This window comes from Schistocerca nitens, chromosome 7 (genome assembly GCF_023898315.1).
Source record: "Schistocerca nitens isolate TAMUIC-IGC-003100 chromosome 7, iqSchNite1.1, whole genome shotgun sequence".
Lineage (NCBI taxonomy): Eukaryota > Metazoa > Arthropoda > Insecta > Orthoptera > Acrididae > Schistocerca > Schistocerca nitens.
The window spans coordinates 599,376,685-599,394,704 of record NC_064620.1 but is presented as its reverse complement, the minus strand read 5'-3'; positions in this window follow the sequence as shown (position 1 = coordinate 599,394,704).

Sequence of the window (18,020 nt, the reverse complement as noted above, 5' to 3'; positions counted from 1 at the left end):
TTTGGAAAATCTTACGGAAAAGGCTAAAGCAGAAGCCTTACCGTTTACAATTGCTACAAGCCGTGACACCCGATGACAAAGTCAAACGCTTTGAATTTTCGGCGCGGTTGCAACAGCTCATGGAAGAGGATGCGTTCAGTGCGAAACTTGTTTTCAGTGATGAAGCAACATTTTTTCTTAATGGTGAAGTGAACAGACCCAATGTGCGAATCTGGGCGGTAGAGAATCCTCACGCATTCGTGCAGCAAATTCGCAATTCACCAAAAGTTAATGTGTTTTGTGCAATCTCACGGTTTAAAGTTTACGGCCCCTTTTTCTTCTGCGAAAAAAACGTTACAGGACACGTGTATCTGGACATGCTGGAAAATTGGCTCATGCCACAACTGGAGACCGACAGCGCCGACTTCATCTTTCAACAGGATGGCGCTCGACCGCACTTCCATCATGATGTTCGGCATTTCTTAAACAGGAGATTGGAAAACCGATGGATCGGTCGTGGTGGAGATCATGATCAGCAATTCATGTCATGGCCTCCACGCTCTCCCGACTTAACCCCATGCGATTTCTTTCTGTGGGGTTATGTGAAAGATTCAGTGTTTAAACCTCCTCTACCAAAAAACGTGCCAGAACTGCGAGCTCGCATCAACGATGCTTTCGAACTCATTGATGGGGACATGCTGCGCCGAGTGTGGGAGGAACTTGATTATCGGCTTGATGTCTGCCGAATCACTAAAGGGGCACATATCGAACATTTGTGAATGCCTAAAAAATTGTTTTGAGTTTTTGTATGTGTGTGCAAAGCATTGTGAAAATATCTCAAATAACAAAGTTATTGTAGAGCTGTGAAATCGCTTCAATCATTTGTAATAAGCCCTGTATACAGAACCTTTGGATGAGGAAATATTTAGTTTAAATCTCAAAAGAACTTGTGAGTGTGGCACCTTACACATAATACCGTAACTAATAAGTAATTTCATCTTTATTCGAGATATCGACTCTCATCGTTCTTACAGATCTCAAATCTCTCTTTGATACTTTCTTTGGCTGCCTCATGAGTGTGTATACACAAAGAATGTCATTTCGCATATTAAGTGGAAAACTGTAATAAAAAGACGTTCAAAAGATTAAAAAAAGCCGACCAGTTGCAAAGGATAAAGTAATCTTTACCTAGGTTTCAATAGATATAAATCTATCTTCTTCAGAAGACAGCCTGGGGACAATGAACATCATAATTTATATTCAAGGTAAGATACATGAGTCAAGAATAAAGTATAACATATATTAGGAGAATCTTGTATTACAACATGTGAGAAGGATTACTGATACTTACAGTATTACATTAACATGGAGTGAAGTATCCTAGTCGTTTTCGCAAACATTTACATAACTCAGTTAATCCAAATAAAACATAGCTCTGAGAACAGGGTTTGTCAGACATATAAAAATGAAGAACATAGTAGTTGAAGAGCGCATGGGCGACTGAGTAAAATCGGCCAGCGTAGTAGCACTGCGGCCAGGGCAGGTGGCGCTCAGGTCGCAAACTATTTGCCGATTGGCGTACTGCAGTAACATGTGAAGTATCAATATTAAATGCATCCTTAGATAGAGTTACAAAAATAAATAAAATCATTTACCACTCCCGTTGTGACATTCTGGGAGTTATAGGAGCAATACGTAGAACATTCATCAAAAAAGGCAGGTGGCGCTTTCGCCGTGAGTAATATGTAGTGGCATATACAGCCAGAATATAAAGGTTATATTACCATAATAGTGAAGCACATAGGATGTATATAAGTAAAAATTTAAGAAAATCGTAATGGCTCTTAAGTCATAATTATGAAACCTGGGCTACAATCCAGTTAATACATATGTTAGAATGAAAAAAAATTATTACACGAAGGCCCGTATAGTGGCAGCCATACATCGTGAGAAAGATATATTATATAACAGGCAGTGAGCTGAAAGATAAGAAAGTGCATTATAGCTTCCTGAGGAAATAGAGTACTGAGGTTACTAGTATTTATGTTATATATTAAACAGTACGGGTTTAAAGCCTTCGAAAAATTGTCTACAGGCAAGGTTCAGCTGATCATTCAGTATATTGCCGTCTTTGAGCTCAAGATGTTTAAAAATAAATAACTCTTCCCACAGATCTAGTCTCCGTCCTTTGACTTGTCTGTGTAGGATAACCGTGTCTTCTAACTGTTTAGGCGTATGGCCGGCTATCAAGAGGTGTTCAGCAAAAGTAGAGTTGCGAATATTCATTCCTTTTGTACCTAATAGATGCTCTTTATATCGTGTTTTCACAGCTCTGCCTGTTTGACCAATGTATATGAGGGGCAGTTATTACAGGTTAGTTTGTAAATACCTGAATTAGAAAACCAATCCCTGGCAATCTCTACTGACTGTACAAGATTTCTTTTTAAACTGTTATTTGTAGAGAAAGAGACGTTACAGTTATATTTTTTATTTAGAAGACGTTTGATCCTATAGGATACGTTACCCAAGAAGGGGATGGAAATAAATTTTTTAGTTTCTATGGTATCTGTGGGGAGGTTATTTCTCAAAGTCGAGCAATTTTGGGAATTTTTCTTATTGAGCAGGTAATCGATCATATTCTGGTTGTACCCATTATTGACTGCAATAGCTTTGATGACATTCAATTCCTTTTTTTGGGCCGCAGGTGATAAAGGAGTGGTTACCATTCGATGAATGGCGGAATGAAAAAATGCCAGTTTATGAGCTTGTGGATGAGTTGAGTCAGCAGGAATAATATTATCTGAATATGTTTCTTTGCGGAAGATATTGAAATGGAAGGTATTATCTTGTATAAAAATTGTTAAATCTGGAAAATTTAGTTCGCGTTTATCATTTTGAAGTTCTTTAGTGAAGGAAATTTTTTCATGTAAACCGTTGAAAGTGTTAAAGAGAAGCTATAAATCATAATCAGTGCCATCAAAAGCAATGAAAATGTCGTCAACATAACGTGCATAATAGCGGATTGTTTGGCGTGATTCTGAACTAGAATTGAAGAAGGTTGTTTCCAGGGCGTTGATGAAAATCTCTGCTAGAATACCGGCAAGTGGGCTACCCATTGCTAGACCATCTGGCTGTACATACATTTTCCCATTAAATGTGAAATAATTGTATTTTAGAACGACCTTAAGCAAACTAATGAGTTCCGCAATTTGTGTTTCACTTAATTTTTTATGCTTGAGAAGATTCTCTTTTACAAGGTCTATGGTTTCATTGACCGGGATATTTGTGTAAAGGCTGACGATGTCAAAGGACACCAGTCTAGTGTCAGGTATACAAACTATAGACTGAATATTGTTAATTAATTCCTTACTGTTTTTTATGGAAAAGTTATTTTCAAATGTGAAAGCATCTTTAATTTTAAAATGGAGGCGCCTAGCAAGCGTATGATGTGGACTACCTATACCATTCACTATAGGGCGGATAGGGTGATTTCGTTTATGCAGTTTAAACTGGCTTCTGAGCACGGGTGGTTTTGGGTTCATGTTTATAAGCTCTTTCTTTTGAAACTTATTGAACAGGCTGACGGAATAAGTTAAAGTACGCCGGATTTCATTTTGCAGTTCAGCAGTAGGATCTACAGTAACCTCAGTGATATCGTTTTCCTCAAAAAACTTTACAGTCTTTTCTATATATTCATTTTTATACGCCACGACGGTGGTGTTCCCTTTGTCACTCTTAGTGACTAAGGCATCGTGCTCTCTAAGTTTATGATTAATGCTTTTTACAATACTAAATTCGTCCGATTGCACATTAGGGGATAATTTAATTTTTGTTTTTCTATTATGTTATTACATTCGTAGGCACATTTGACTTGCTCTGTTTTCTCTAATTTCAGAGATTCTAAACCGATTTTTAGGTCTACAATGAGATTACAAATAGCAGGATATTTATCGAGTTTAGCAGGTAAGTTATATTTACCATAATAGAAAAAGAAATTAAATTATCCCCTAATGTGCAATCGGACGAATTTAGTATTGTAAAAAGCATTAATCATAAACTTAGAGAGCACGATGCCTTAGTCACTAAGAGTGACAAAGGGAACACCACCGTCGTGGCGTATAAAAATGAATATATAGAAAAGACTGTAAAGTTTTTTGAGGAAAACGATATCACTGAGGTTACTGTAGATCCTACTGCTGAACTGCAAAATGAAATCCGGCGTACTTTAACTTATTCCGTCAGCCTGTTCAATAAGTTTCAAAAGAAAGAGCTTATAAACATGAACCCAAAACCACCCGTGCTCAGAAGCCAGTTTAAACTGCATAAACGAAATCACCCTATCCGCCCTATAGTGAATGGTATAGGTAGTCCACATCATACGCTTGCTAGGCGCCTCCATTTTAAAATTAAAGATGCTTTCACATTTGAAAATAACTTTTCCATAAAAAACAGTAAGGAATTAATTAACAATATTCAGTCTATACTTTGTATACCTGACACTAGACTGGTGTCCTTTGACATCGTCAGCCTTTACACAAATATCCCGGTCAATGAAACCATAGACCTTGTAAAAGAGAATCTTCTCAAGCATAAAAAATTAAGTGAAACACAGATTGCGGAACTCATTAGTTTGCTTAAGGTCGTTCTAAAATACAATTATTTCACATTTAATAGGAAAATGTATGTACAGCCAGATGGTCTAGCAATGGGTAGCCCACTTGCCGGTATTCTAGCAGAGATTTTCATCAACGCCCTGGAAACAACCTTCTTCAATTCTAGTTCAGAATCACGCCAAACAATCCGCTATTATGCACGTTATGTTGACGACATTTTCATTGCTTTTGATGGCACTGATTATGATTTATAGCTTCTCTTTAACACTTTCAACGGTTTACATGAAAAAATTTCCTTCACTAAAGAACTTCAAAATGATAAACGCGAACTAAATTTTCCAGATTTAACAATTTTTATACAAGATAATACCTTCCATTTCAATATCTTCCGCAAAGAAACATATTCAGATAATATTATTCCTGCTGACTCAACTCATCCACAAGCTCATAAACTGGCATTTTTTCATTCCGCCATTCATCGAATGGTAACCACTCCTTTATCACCTGCGGCCCAAAAAAAGGAATTGAATGTCATCAAAGCTATTGCAGTCAATAATGGGTACAACCAGAATATGATCGATTACCTGCTCAATAAGAAAAATTCCCAAAATTGCTCGACTTTGAGAAATAACCTCCCCACAGATACCATAGAAACTAAAAAATTTATTTCCATCCCCTTCTTGGGTAACGTATCCTATAGGATCAAACGTCTTCTAAATAAAAAATATAACTGTAACGTCTCTTTCTCTACAAATAACAGTTTAAAAAGAAATCTTGTACAGTCAGTAGAGATTGCCAGGGATTGGTTTTCTAATTCAGGTATTTACAAACTAACCTGTAATAACTGCCCCTCATATACATTGGTCAAACAGGCAGAGCTGTGAAAACACGATATAAAGAGCATCTATTAGGTACAAAAGGAATGAATATTCGCAACTCTACTTTTGCTGAACACCTCTTGATAGCCGGCCATACGCCTAAACAGTTAGAAGACACGGTTATCCTACACAGACAAGTCAAAGGACGGAGACTAGATCTGTGGGAAGAGTTATTTATTTTTAAACATCTTGAGCTCAAAGACGGCAATATACTGAATGATCAGCTGAACCTTGCCTGTAGACAATTTTTCGAAGGCTTTAAACCCGTACTGTTTAATATATAACATAAATACTAGTAACCTCAGTACTCTATTTCCTCAGGAAGCTATAATGCACTTTCTTATCTTTCAGCTCACTGCCTGTTATATAATATATCTTTCTCACGATGTATGGCTGCCACTATACGGGCCTTCGTGTAATAATTTTTTTTCATTCTAACATATGTATTAACTGGATTGTAGCCCAGGTTTCATAATTATGACTTAAGAGCCATTACGATTTTCTTAAATTTTTACTTATATACATCCTATGTGCTTCACTATTATGGTAATATAACCTTTATATTCTGGCTGTATATGCCACTACATATTACTCACGGCGAAAGCGCCACCTGCCTTTTTTGATGAATGTTCTACGTATTGCTCCTATAACTCCCAGAATGTCACAACGGGAGTGGTAAATGATTTTATTTATTTTTGTAACTCTATCTAAGGATGCATTTAATATTGATACTTCACATATTACTTCAGTACGCCAATCGGCAAATGGTTTGCGACCTGAGCGCCACCTGCCCTGGCCGCAGTGCTACTACGCTGGCCGATTTTACTCAGTCGCCCATGCGCTCTTCAACTACTATGTTCTTCATTTTTATATGTCTGACAAACCCTGTTCTCAGAGCTATGTTTTATTTGGATTAACTGAGTTATGTAAATGTTTGCAAAAACGACTAGGATACTTCACTCCATGTTAATGTAATACTGTAAGTATCAGTAATCCTTCTCACATGTTGTAATACAAGATTCTCCTAATATATGTTATACTTTATTCTTGACTCATGTATCTTACCTTGAATATAAATTATGATGTTCATTGTCCCCAGGCCGTCTTCTGAAGAAGATAGATTTATATCTATTGAAACCTAGGTAAAGATTACTTTATCCTTTGCAACTGGTCGGCTGTTTTTTTTTTAATCTTTTTAAGCTGTAGCGCAGCTATGTTTAAAATACTGAAAAAGACGTTCTTTCATCCCAAAATCGAAAATGTTGTTCTTTCATTCTTGTTGTTGGTTTGTCTTTTGGCTCTGGTGTGAAGTGTGTGTGTGTGTGTGTATGTGTGTGTGTGTGTGTGTGTGTGTGTGTGTGCGCGCGCGTGTGCGCGAGCATTTCTTTTCACTAGGTCTATATATCTTTAAGAGAGTCTTGGCATCATAACTCTCATTGCCAATTTCGTCGAATGCGGTAGGTATACATAACCTCCAATAGGCTTGTGTCATTTGTAATAATAGCAGCAATTGTCAGTTAATATCAACGATTGTACTTATCTGGTGTGTAACATGATGCATTACCCCTTCAAAATGGGGTCTGTTTAAAAGCGGAAATATTTAATTTCACGTTGTGTTGTGACCTACATCGGACGTAGGCCTAATTAATTACATTAAGATTGGCAGTCTTCTTGCGTACTCACTTGCTTATCGCTTTATTTTAGCTAACACCTATTTTTCCGCAGATATAAATCTGGGTAGGTTAATTTTATGACATCGATTTGTTCGGTTCTAGGCGCTACAGTCTGGAACCGCACGACCGCTACGGTCGCAGGTTCGAATCCTGCCTCGGGCATGGATGTGTGTCATGTCCTTAGGTTAGTTAGGTTTAAGTAGTTCTAAGTTCTAGGGGACTGATGACCTCAGAAGCTAAGTCCCATAGTGCTCAGAGCCACATCGATTTGTTAGGTCTACATTCTAAAGTATTAGCTGTTGCTAGGCATGGAAATAGCATTAATTTACGTACTTTGGAACTCTTGACGTAAATCTGGTGTCTGTCAGAGTATGTGGAACTCAACCTTACGATAATAGACATAAACATTGAACTCTTTCGTGTTGCAGGCATATTTTTCCAGACGTTTTAGAATATTGTGGCAAATGACGAACATAATTAACACAGAGAATGATCGTCTACTGTTAGGCATGGAAGTAAGTTTGGAGTACTTATTAGAGTTTTAGCTACTTATTTGGCGACCATGTGTGTGTATGTGGCAATGAAAATTATGATAATGGACATAAACAGTGCACTTTCTTGCACTGAAGACGTGTTGTTGGAGATGTTTTACACTTGGAAACACTATTGTGGCATTTTAGAAGCATAATAATAATGTGGAAAACAATTAATTTAAAGGCCTTTTGTCTCTTAAACCAAGCGGTGTACATAGAATAAATATCTGTTGTTGGCAGCAAGAACCTCATGGTCTAAAGATCGAACTATGCACTTTTTTTTACATTTCAGCCATGTGTTGGTGACTGTGAACAACTCAGGGATAAAACAGCAGTTGATTTTATTTCATGGTTTTCAGGGTTTGCGTAATAGTGTTTAAAGAAAAACTCAAGTGCCATAACTACGTTTTACAAACTTATTAATTAACTTTAGAAACTAACATTGGATTTTAATTGTTTAAAGAGAGTATTTAGCACATTCATTCCAATATTCCATAGTGAACAGTAAATAGCATTGAATGAAATTTGCTGGTGTGACAGGTGAGCCAGCCAATAAATGATTGTAGGAAGTCAGTAATGTAAAAACAGTTCGTAATTTTTATGCAGTTCAGATACTTAGATGCATATTTTTGATAACTATGGAGGGAAGGAGAGGAGAGGAGGGGGAGGTGTGTGACGTGTTTGTTGATAAATAATTCAGGTCGTTCGGATTCTTTGAGCACAGCTGTCATGGACTTACTTCCAGATCTACCAGCCATCTTCCGGTTTAGCGTACAGACCTTGAATGAAGGGGCTGGGCGACCTTGAACGTAACAAGGTCAATAATCTCAGCCTGACTCTGACGCTGGAAAAAGTGCTGACATCATCTACTACAACCAGAATGCCCACTGCCCTCCTCCTTATGATATAACACAAGCGGCAGCCATAAAGACGGAAGTAACGCTGTCCTATATTTTGTCTCTACAAGAAGTTAAGGATAAGTATTTCGTCAGATTTTACATTATTGTTAAAAAGACGTTGTTACTTTGGACAACATATGAAGCCATTGTCCCGTAGTTCAGGACGAAAGTCTCTTATGTAGTAATGGGGGCTCGATTCAGTGTCAGAAAAAACATGGAAGATCTGTATAACACGCACTATTTCAGTTCTATAATCGTAAAGTTACAGATTCGGAAATAAAGCCGAGGTTATGTCTCAAGTGTTGTGTTTAAGCTACCACCTTTGATTCACTTAAATTAATTTAAGAAAACTGCTAAAATTTTGAGAGTGACGTTCTGAACCACATTTCTCCTTAACATGAATTATGTATCTTATTCGGCCAACCAAACAAAGTGATCTTAGCCTGTTAATGGGTCATATCCTCCACAAAGCTTCAGTAGTACTGTAATACTTCTTAAATCGCTTGCTGAATTTTAAAGCTCTTACACTCGCAAAGAAAAGAATTTTGTGCCATGGGCATGGAACTGGTTTTGGTGTGCATTGAGCTAGTTACTGCGGGTTGTATCTAGCGTCATCCTGTACTGCCTGTCTCGCTGTAAAAGAACCATAAATGCAGAAGCGTGAGACGCATATATGTGAGTGATCAGTAAGCATCTGCATTCCTCCTGTTAAGATTTCTAGCAGTGTCTTTGTGAGGAACATCATTATTCGGCGTCACAACAGCTTTTCAATAAGGAATTTAAACACTGTTTAGACGATTGAAATTGCTATGGATAGGGGCTTCTGACTCTTCGTCAGTAATAAATTACTGCAGCGGTGCCATTCCGATATCAGATGACTGAAATGGGAAAAAGAGCTCTAATCTTAGTACCATTTGCATCGGCTTATGCGGGAGTGTAATGCATGAGAATCATTAAGTGAGTTCATTTACCAGTATTGGTTGTTACTTAGTTTCACTCAGTTGTGGCTTCAATAGGGTTGTGGGAATATACCAAGCTCTGATATCATGGTTTTGTATTAATCACATCACTTGAAAGAAAAGATTTTACACTGCATATGGTAGGAAAGTTTAACAGGAAAAGCGAAGGACATAACGAAAAATTAGTTTATTTTTGCTTCAGTAACAGTATAGAATCGTTATAATAGCTGTAGACACATATGAATTAAGGAAAAAACCTTCATAAAAAGTATCATTACTATCGATCACACAAGTGATATACTCCCCTCAGAATGACATATTCAGTCTAAAATAATTCTCTGTATTTACTATACTGTGCCAATATAATGTGTAACATTAATTCTTGATCTTACCTTCATTGCCATAGACTTTCCCAGGACGTTTAAAATTGAGCACACAAATAAATCCACTGTGGAAATCACCAGCACCGCCGAAGTTTCATATATTTGAAAAGACGTATTAATTCACTGCCTTAATATATATTACAGCAGATCTCAGTGACAAATTAACTGTTAGAGAAAACAAGTATAAGCCACCATCATAAATTTGTAACGTTTTATTAACTGAAACCGGTATCACTTGAGTTTCTCTTTATAATTTTCATTACATGAATTTCATTCAGCTAATGCACACTACCGAATAAGTATTACAAGCCTAGAACTAGGATCCGAAAGAGGTGAAGTTAAACAAAGAAAAAGAACCATTGAAAACGTATTAGGAATAGGTGAAATTCCCTTACAAGCTCCGGGATTGTTGAATGATCTTAGTGACACTGATCAAAGTGCAAGGAAATGTTAAATGGTTCCCTACCGCTTGTAATTCGGACTGTGTGGATGGTTTTTGGAAAGCATAGACTTGAACAGCATTAGAGACGGATCAGAAACTGAATCAGAGAAGTGTGGGCAGCAACTAACTGGTCGTGGTCTCGTTGAGGGAACCATCACGGGATTTGCCTAAAGTGGTTTAGGAAAACCCAGATCAGGATTTGAGTCCATCACAACGAATTACAAGGTGAATGTTTTAATTATAACGTTACCTTGCTCAATTCTTCACTGTTTATTAGTTGTAAATCTCCCAATTGTTGGTATGAGAAAAAGAGCCCTAGGAGATACGTTTTCACGTCAGAAGTGGAGAGACGCCGAGCCCACAAGATTGTTTAAAAATATGAATGTTGTGTAAATATAAGCTTCTTCATAAATACCGTTCTCACACGCTCTGTTAGTATTAGTGTTAAATTGGCAACCTATTACACGCATTCATCGCTAGTGCAGAGTTGGTTATATGAATCTGTTAGGGGGGGGGAGACTATCCTACAAACGATAAACTTCTAGTCATGTATCTGCAGAAAAATCAAAAACTGTGCGGGAAGACCGCCCTGTAGAAGCCACTGTTAGCGGACGTCTTTGGAAACAGCTGATCGTAGGACACAGTGTGGAAAACGGCTTGCGCGTTATGGCGGTACACTTCAGCCAGCCACTTTTCCAGTGTCGGCGTAATGTTGGGTTCCACTATGCTCGATGCGACGCTGTTGATGAACGTGTTACCGGCGTGCGCTGTAAACAGAGAAACGACAGTGTGAAACAGATCAATCGCCACAAGGTGATTGTCACGATGTTGCCTTACAAGCAGTAAACGGATCACGACTTTTCTTACTTTAAAGTGCCACTCAGTTATTAAGAATACAGGAAAAATAAAGGGATGTGGTCTGATAAGTCTGGCAAAAATGCAAGAAAAACATGTTTCTTTCCTAATCAGCTCACCGTATTTCTCGACATAGTTTCCTGTGATGGATATACACTTGGTCCAGCGATCCCCCACCTTTATCAACCCATTCAAAAATTATTTTCTGTCAAACTCAAAATCAAATCCTAAAAAAAAAAAAAAAAAAAAAAAAAAAAAAAAAAAACAAGTTGCTCCCAACAGTACGAAACCATTAGTGCTGATTACTGACGTAGTCTATTTTTCAAGTAATTAAAACAACCGTTAAACTGAAACATCCTTATGCGAAACTGATATCTGACTTGTGTCTGGCAGAAACAAACAGGAACATTCTTCCTCAGTTAGTGTCAGATGTGAAGAGTTTATATACTGCCAACATAGAGATTGATCACAGCCTACTCATGGCAAGAGTCAGGAGGAACAAAAATGCTAAAGAAGCAATCTTAAAAGAAAAAAAAATTAATTTAGAGTCATTATGGGGTCAAGAGACAAAAATTTTATATCATAAACGATTGGCAGAGAAAATTAAAGAAAAATCCCTTTATGCAGAGGATAGCATAGAACAGGCTTTGGAGAAAATCAGAGAAAGTAATGAGACAGCATCTCAAGAAGCACTAAGGAGAACCTTTATAAGGCAAAAGAGGGAAATAAACAGAACACTATGGTTTCGCGGAGAAGAGTCTCATGAAGATTACAAAAGAGCTCCTAATGAGATAAAACCGTTTTAAATATGAACACTGGCAATTTTTTTCTAAAAATCTAAAACATGACTTCTTTAGGTTGCAGAAACAAATCTGCAGAATAATACGACAGAAGACGAAAGAAATAAATGAAATTCTGAAAGTAAACGACATAAACGAGGAATCATAGGTCAAATATTTAAAAGAGTTGTATAAAGGTAAAAAGTGATCAGAAAAAAAACAGAGATCAGCGTACAAGTATATGATAATGTAACTGTTTCACATGCAGAGGTAGAAAACCTGTAAGTCTGTTAAAAACAGGAAATCTGCAGGGAGAGGTAGGATTCCTAATGAATCTGTAACTATGTAAGATATCCACTAATTGAAAGACTAACCAAGTTGGCTAAAAGTGACAGAGCTGTTAATAAAATTCCAAACGAGTGGAGAACTAGTACTGCAATTCTCTTGTACAAAAAATAAGATAGGAAAGACGCATCCAAATGCAGTGGGGTAAATGCACTGAATACGATTCTTAGTCACAACAAAAACAACTGGAAATAAAGTAAAAAGAGGAACAGTATGGTTTTAGATCCAGTAGGTGAGGCACAGATACAGTATCTGTTCTTAGACAGGTTGTAGACAAGTCCATTGAATACAACAAACCAGCTTAACTTTGGTTTATTGATTTGCAGAAGGCGTTCGATAGGATTCGGTTAACAGATGCAATAAACCGGATCTACAAACTGGGGATTTCTTCCAGCTTAATAAAAACAACTGAAAACATTTATTCCAACAACTATATCCAAGCAAAAACTGGTTCCAGGTTAACTACGTGCATAGAAGTAATACTGGTATTAGACAAGGTGACTCTTTGAGTCCGTTATTTTTTAATATCGACATGGGTGAGGTGATAAAGATGGTATTGGCTGGTAGTGCGTTTTAACGATATTATTTGGAAAAACAAACATATAGGAAAAGATTCAAAGGCGAGAATATACAAAACAATAGTGAGACCAATTATGACGTACAGTGCTGAGACAAGATTGGACACATCAGAAACAAAAAGACTTTTGGAAATCACGGAGATGAGAATTCAGCGAAGGATTACAGGGAAGACATTGCGAGACAGAGAGAGAAGTGAAAACATGAGAAAAGTATGTTAAGTGGAGTGCATTAATGAGTGGGTACATAAGAGAAAGCATGAATGGAACGAACACATTGACAGTATGGATGAACGGAAGATCGTGAAAATCGTAAGAGATAAATTACCAGCTGTTAGAAGAAGTATAGTCTCCCATAAGTCAAACCCCTCGTGCAAGTTATAGGAGACAGGCAACGACATGAAGTAGGGGACTGCCTGTAGGAGTGAGTTCTGTGGGGACTGTGTATGCCCCGGGACCGCTACGGTAGCTGTGAGGGTCCTACAGGAACCATGAAAAGTGACGGCTCACGGGGCTCTGGTGACGCTACGATGGGCCCAGCAAGCCAGTAGTGGATTATGCTTTCTGCTTTCAAAAATAGAACGAGCCTCGGCAGGACGGATTTAATCGACGATGAAATGACTATAAACAAGGACTAAGATTTGGAATATTAAATATGCAAACATTGACTGGAAAGGTGGAGGAGATGGAAGACTTGATGGAAAGAAGTAAGTTAGACCTATTGGGGTTAGCTGAAACGAGATGGATATGAAAAGGAAGGAGAGGAAAGGCTACCGACTGTACTGGAGTGGAAATGAGGAGGGAAGGAGAAATGCAGTCGGAATAGTAGTAAGAGATGGATTAAAAGAGGAAGTGAAGAGAATAAGTGATAGGATGATGAAGACCAAAATATCACTCAATCAGGCGACCATGGAGGTAATACAAGTGCATGGGCCGCAGGTGGGCTGCACTTCTGAGGCAGGGAAGTGCACTTTCACCATTACTCTTCATTGTAGTGATGGATGATATAATGAGTACAGTAGCACGAGTAACTGGTGAAAGGAATATGAAAGCTATGGTGTTTGCAGAAGATCTGATGATTTGGGGGAATAAGGAGGAGGAAGTACAAGAGCAGTTGGACGTATGGGAACGAACAGTACAAGAATATGGGATGAAAATTAGTATAAGTAAAAGCGAGATGATTATCACAACTAGAAAGAAGGAGAGAGGAACAACGGGAATAACAATTGGTGGGGAACGATTGAGGAGAGTGGAGAGTTTCAAGTACCTAGGAAGCCTGATACAGGAAGATGGAAAAAACGACAGAGAAATAAACGAGTGGGGGAGAAAAGCAGAAGCATATCGCAAGAGTGTCATTAGCCTGATATGGAGCAAGGATGTATCCCAAATCAGTAAAAAGGCTATATACCAGTCATACTATGTCCCGATCCTGACATATGCGTCAGAAACCTGGGTTATGAAAGGAAGAGAGAAAAGCAAAGTACAAGCTAGTGAGATGAAATTCTTGAGAAACAGTATTGGAGTGACAAAGGTAGACAGGTTAAGAAATGATATGATCAGAGAGTTAATGAAGGAGGAGATAGAGAAATCAAGGCTGAGATGGTATGGACACGTTAAGAGAATGGAGGAGAAGAGGATACCCAGGAGGATACACGATTGAAACTAGAATGAAAGAGACCAAGAGGAAGACCGAGATGCAGATGGCTGAAAGGAGTAGAGGAATGCGTCCAGAAGAAAGGAGAAGACTGGACCAAGGTGAAGACGGAGAGATGGTGGCAAGACAGAAGACGATGGAGAGGCCTAGGTTCCATACAGACCTGTCCAGAGGCTGGAAACTGTCCAAGATGATGATGCTGGTGAGAAGAAATATTTACCGCCCAAGGAAAAGATGGAGCGCCAACATCAGGGTAGACTGAGGTGTACTCAAGTAAACAGGCTTTAGCGGAGAAAGACGGGAAGAAGAAGAAGAAGAAATGTAAGTGCGTAACCTACCTAGAGGCTGGTAGTCCCCGAAGAGGCCAGTGAGTTCGTACTGAGACTCGCCTATGGCCAGTGCGACGTGTGCGGCGTCCAGTCTGAGGTACGGCCGTCCTCCCTCGCCGGTCTCCAGGTGTCCAGAATACGTGACGTCGGCGCCGCCACCATCTGAAATGATCATCACGATAATATAAGAGAAATCATGGCTCGCACGGAAAAATTTAAGTGCTCGTTTTTCCCGCGTGCCGTTCAAGAGTGGAACGGTAGAGAGACAGCATGAAGGTGGTTCATTGAACCATCTGCCAGGCACTTTGTTATGAATAGCAGAGTAATCACGTAGATGTAGATGAAATGAAATCTATAATGTCAGTTTTCTTCCAGCCAAACAAAAAGATATGGAAAGCATATTTTCGGAAAAGATGTCAACAGCCTAGAAATTACATTTGTGTGTCTTTAAAGTGTTTTGTTTTTCTTCTGCTGACCGTATCTAAGACAGGTAATATAGTGTTTAAAATAGTAATGTATCCTAGTCAGTAAAGTATTCTGAGCTAACATAATCTTTGTTTTTTTTTTATAAATACCAGCTCGAGGATGGGGAGTAACAACATACTGAAATGACTTTCAAAATGTGCACCTATTCAGTAATTTTAAAAATTTACTCTTATCTTTGGTGTCTTAATTATTTTCATTTTGATCGTAGACTGATGAACGTTGCAGTTAAAAACGGCGAATTCAAGTGTTAGCTATCGCCTAGGTAATTTCTCCTCGATACTGTAAGAGCTTCACGCATCATTAGACATTTATGTTTCTTTCATCTTCTAACGACTGTGTTACCATCTGTTCGCTTTTTCTGTAGTCTATCTCTTAGCTCACTGATTTTTTTACGTTGCTTTATTTTCATACAAACAATGTACTTCATGCTCTACATGATACAAGGAGTGTTTAATAAATAATGCAATACAATTTTTTTCTCGGGCAGTGTCGGTTGAGAAAAGGCGGAACTACTGTGGTACATCGTGGAATATTCCTGCTTCAGCTCCCATAATCCCATGACGTTCCGATAAATGACGGCGCTATACGTAGCCTTCAAAATGGCGTCTGTAACCGAGGTGCGTTCCAAACAGAGACTGTTATTGAGTTAGTTTTTGCAAAAAACCAGAGCATCGCAGATATTCATAGGGGCTTGCAGAATGTCTACGGAGATCTGACAGTGATCGACAGCACGGTGAATCGTTGACGAAGTGCCTGTGATCTACATCTACATCTACATCCTTACTCTGCAAGCCACCTGACAGTGTGTGGCGGAGGGTTCCCTGAGTACCTCTATCGGTTCTCCCCTCTATTCCAGTCTCGTATTGTTCGTGGAAAGAAAGATTGTCGGTATGCCTACGTGTGGGCTCTAATCTCTCTGATTTTATCCTCATGGTCTCTCGCGAGATATGCGTAGGAGGGAGAAATATACTGCTTGATTCCTCGGTGAAGGTATGTTCTCGAAACTTTAACAAAAGCCCGTACCGAGCTACTGAGCGTCTCTCTTTCAGAATCTTCCACTGGAGCACACCTGAAATGACGCGATTACTAAATGATCCTGTAACGAAAAGCGCTGCTCTCCGTTGGATCTTCTCTATCTCTGGTACAGATCCCACACCAGTGAGCAGTATTCAAGCACTGGGCGAACAAGTGTACTGTAACCTACTTCCTTTGTTTTCTGACTGCATTTCCTTAGGATTCTTCCAATGAATCTCAGTCTGGCATCTTCTTTACCGACGATTAATTTTATATGGTCAATCCATTTTAAATCACTCCTAATGCCTACTCCCAGATAATTTATGGAATTAACTGCTTCCAGTTCCTGACCTACTATATTGTAGCTAAATGAGAAACGATCTTCCTTTCTGTGTATTCGCAGCATATTACACTTGTCTACATGGAGATTCTATTGCCATTCCCTGCACGATGCGTCAATTCGTTGCAGATCCTCCTGCATTTCAGTACAATTTTCCATTGTTACAACCTCTCTATATACCATAGCATCAGCCGCAAAAAGCCTCAGTGAACTTCCGGTGTTATCCACAAGGTCATATATATATATTGTGAATAGCAACGGTCATACAACACTCCCCTGCGGCACACCTGAAATGACTCTTACTTCGGAAGACTTCTCTCCATTGAGAATGACATGGTGCCTTCTGTTATCTAGGAACTCTTCAATCCAACCACACAATTGGTCTGATAGTCCATATGCTCTTCCTTTGTTCATTAAATGACGGTGGGGAACTGTATCGAACGCCTTGCGGAAGTCAAGAAACACGGCATCTACCTGGGAACCCGTGTCTATGGCCCTCTGAGTCTCGTGGACGAATAGCGCGAGGTGGCTTTCACACGATCGTCTTTTTTCGAAATGCATGATGATTCCTACAGAGTAGATTTCTAGTCTCCAGAAAAGTCCTTATACTCGAACATAATACGTGCTCCAAAATTCTACAACTGATCAACGTTAGAGATATAGGTCTATAGTTCTGCACATCTGTTCGACGTCCCTCCTTGAAAACGGGGATGACCTGTGCCCTATTCCAATCTTTTGGAACGCTGCGCTCTTCTAGAGACCTACGGTACACCGCTGCAAGAAGAGGGGCAAGTTCCTTCACGTACTCTGTGTAAAATCGAACTGGTATCTCATCAGGTCCAACGGCCTTTCCTCTTTTGAGCGATTTTAATTGTTTTCTATCCCTCTGTCATCTATTTTGATATCTACCACTTTGTCATCTGTGCGACAATCTAGACAAGGAACTGCAGTGCAGTCTTCGTCTGTGAAACAGCTTTGCAAAAAGACATTTAGTATTTCGGCCTGTAGTCTGTCATCCTCTGTTTCAGTACCATTTTGGTCACAGAGTGTCTGGACATTTTGTTTTGATCCACCTACCGCTTTGACATAAGACCAAAATTTCTTAGGATTTTCTGCCAAGTCAGTACATAGAACTTTACTTTCGAATTCATTGAACGCCTCTCGCATAGCCCTCCTCACACTACATTTCGCTTCGCGTACTTTTTGTTTGTCTGCAAGGCTTTGGCTATGTTTATGTTTGCTGTGAATTTCCCTCTGCTCTTCCGTAGCAGTTTTGTAACTCGG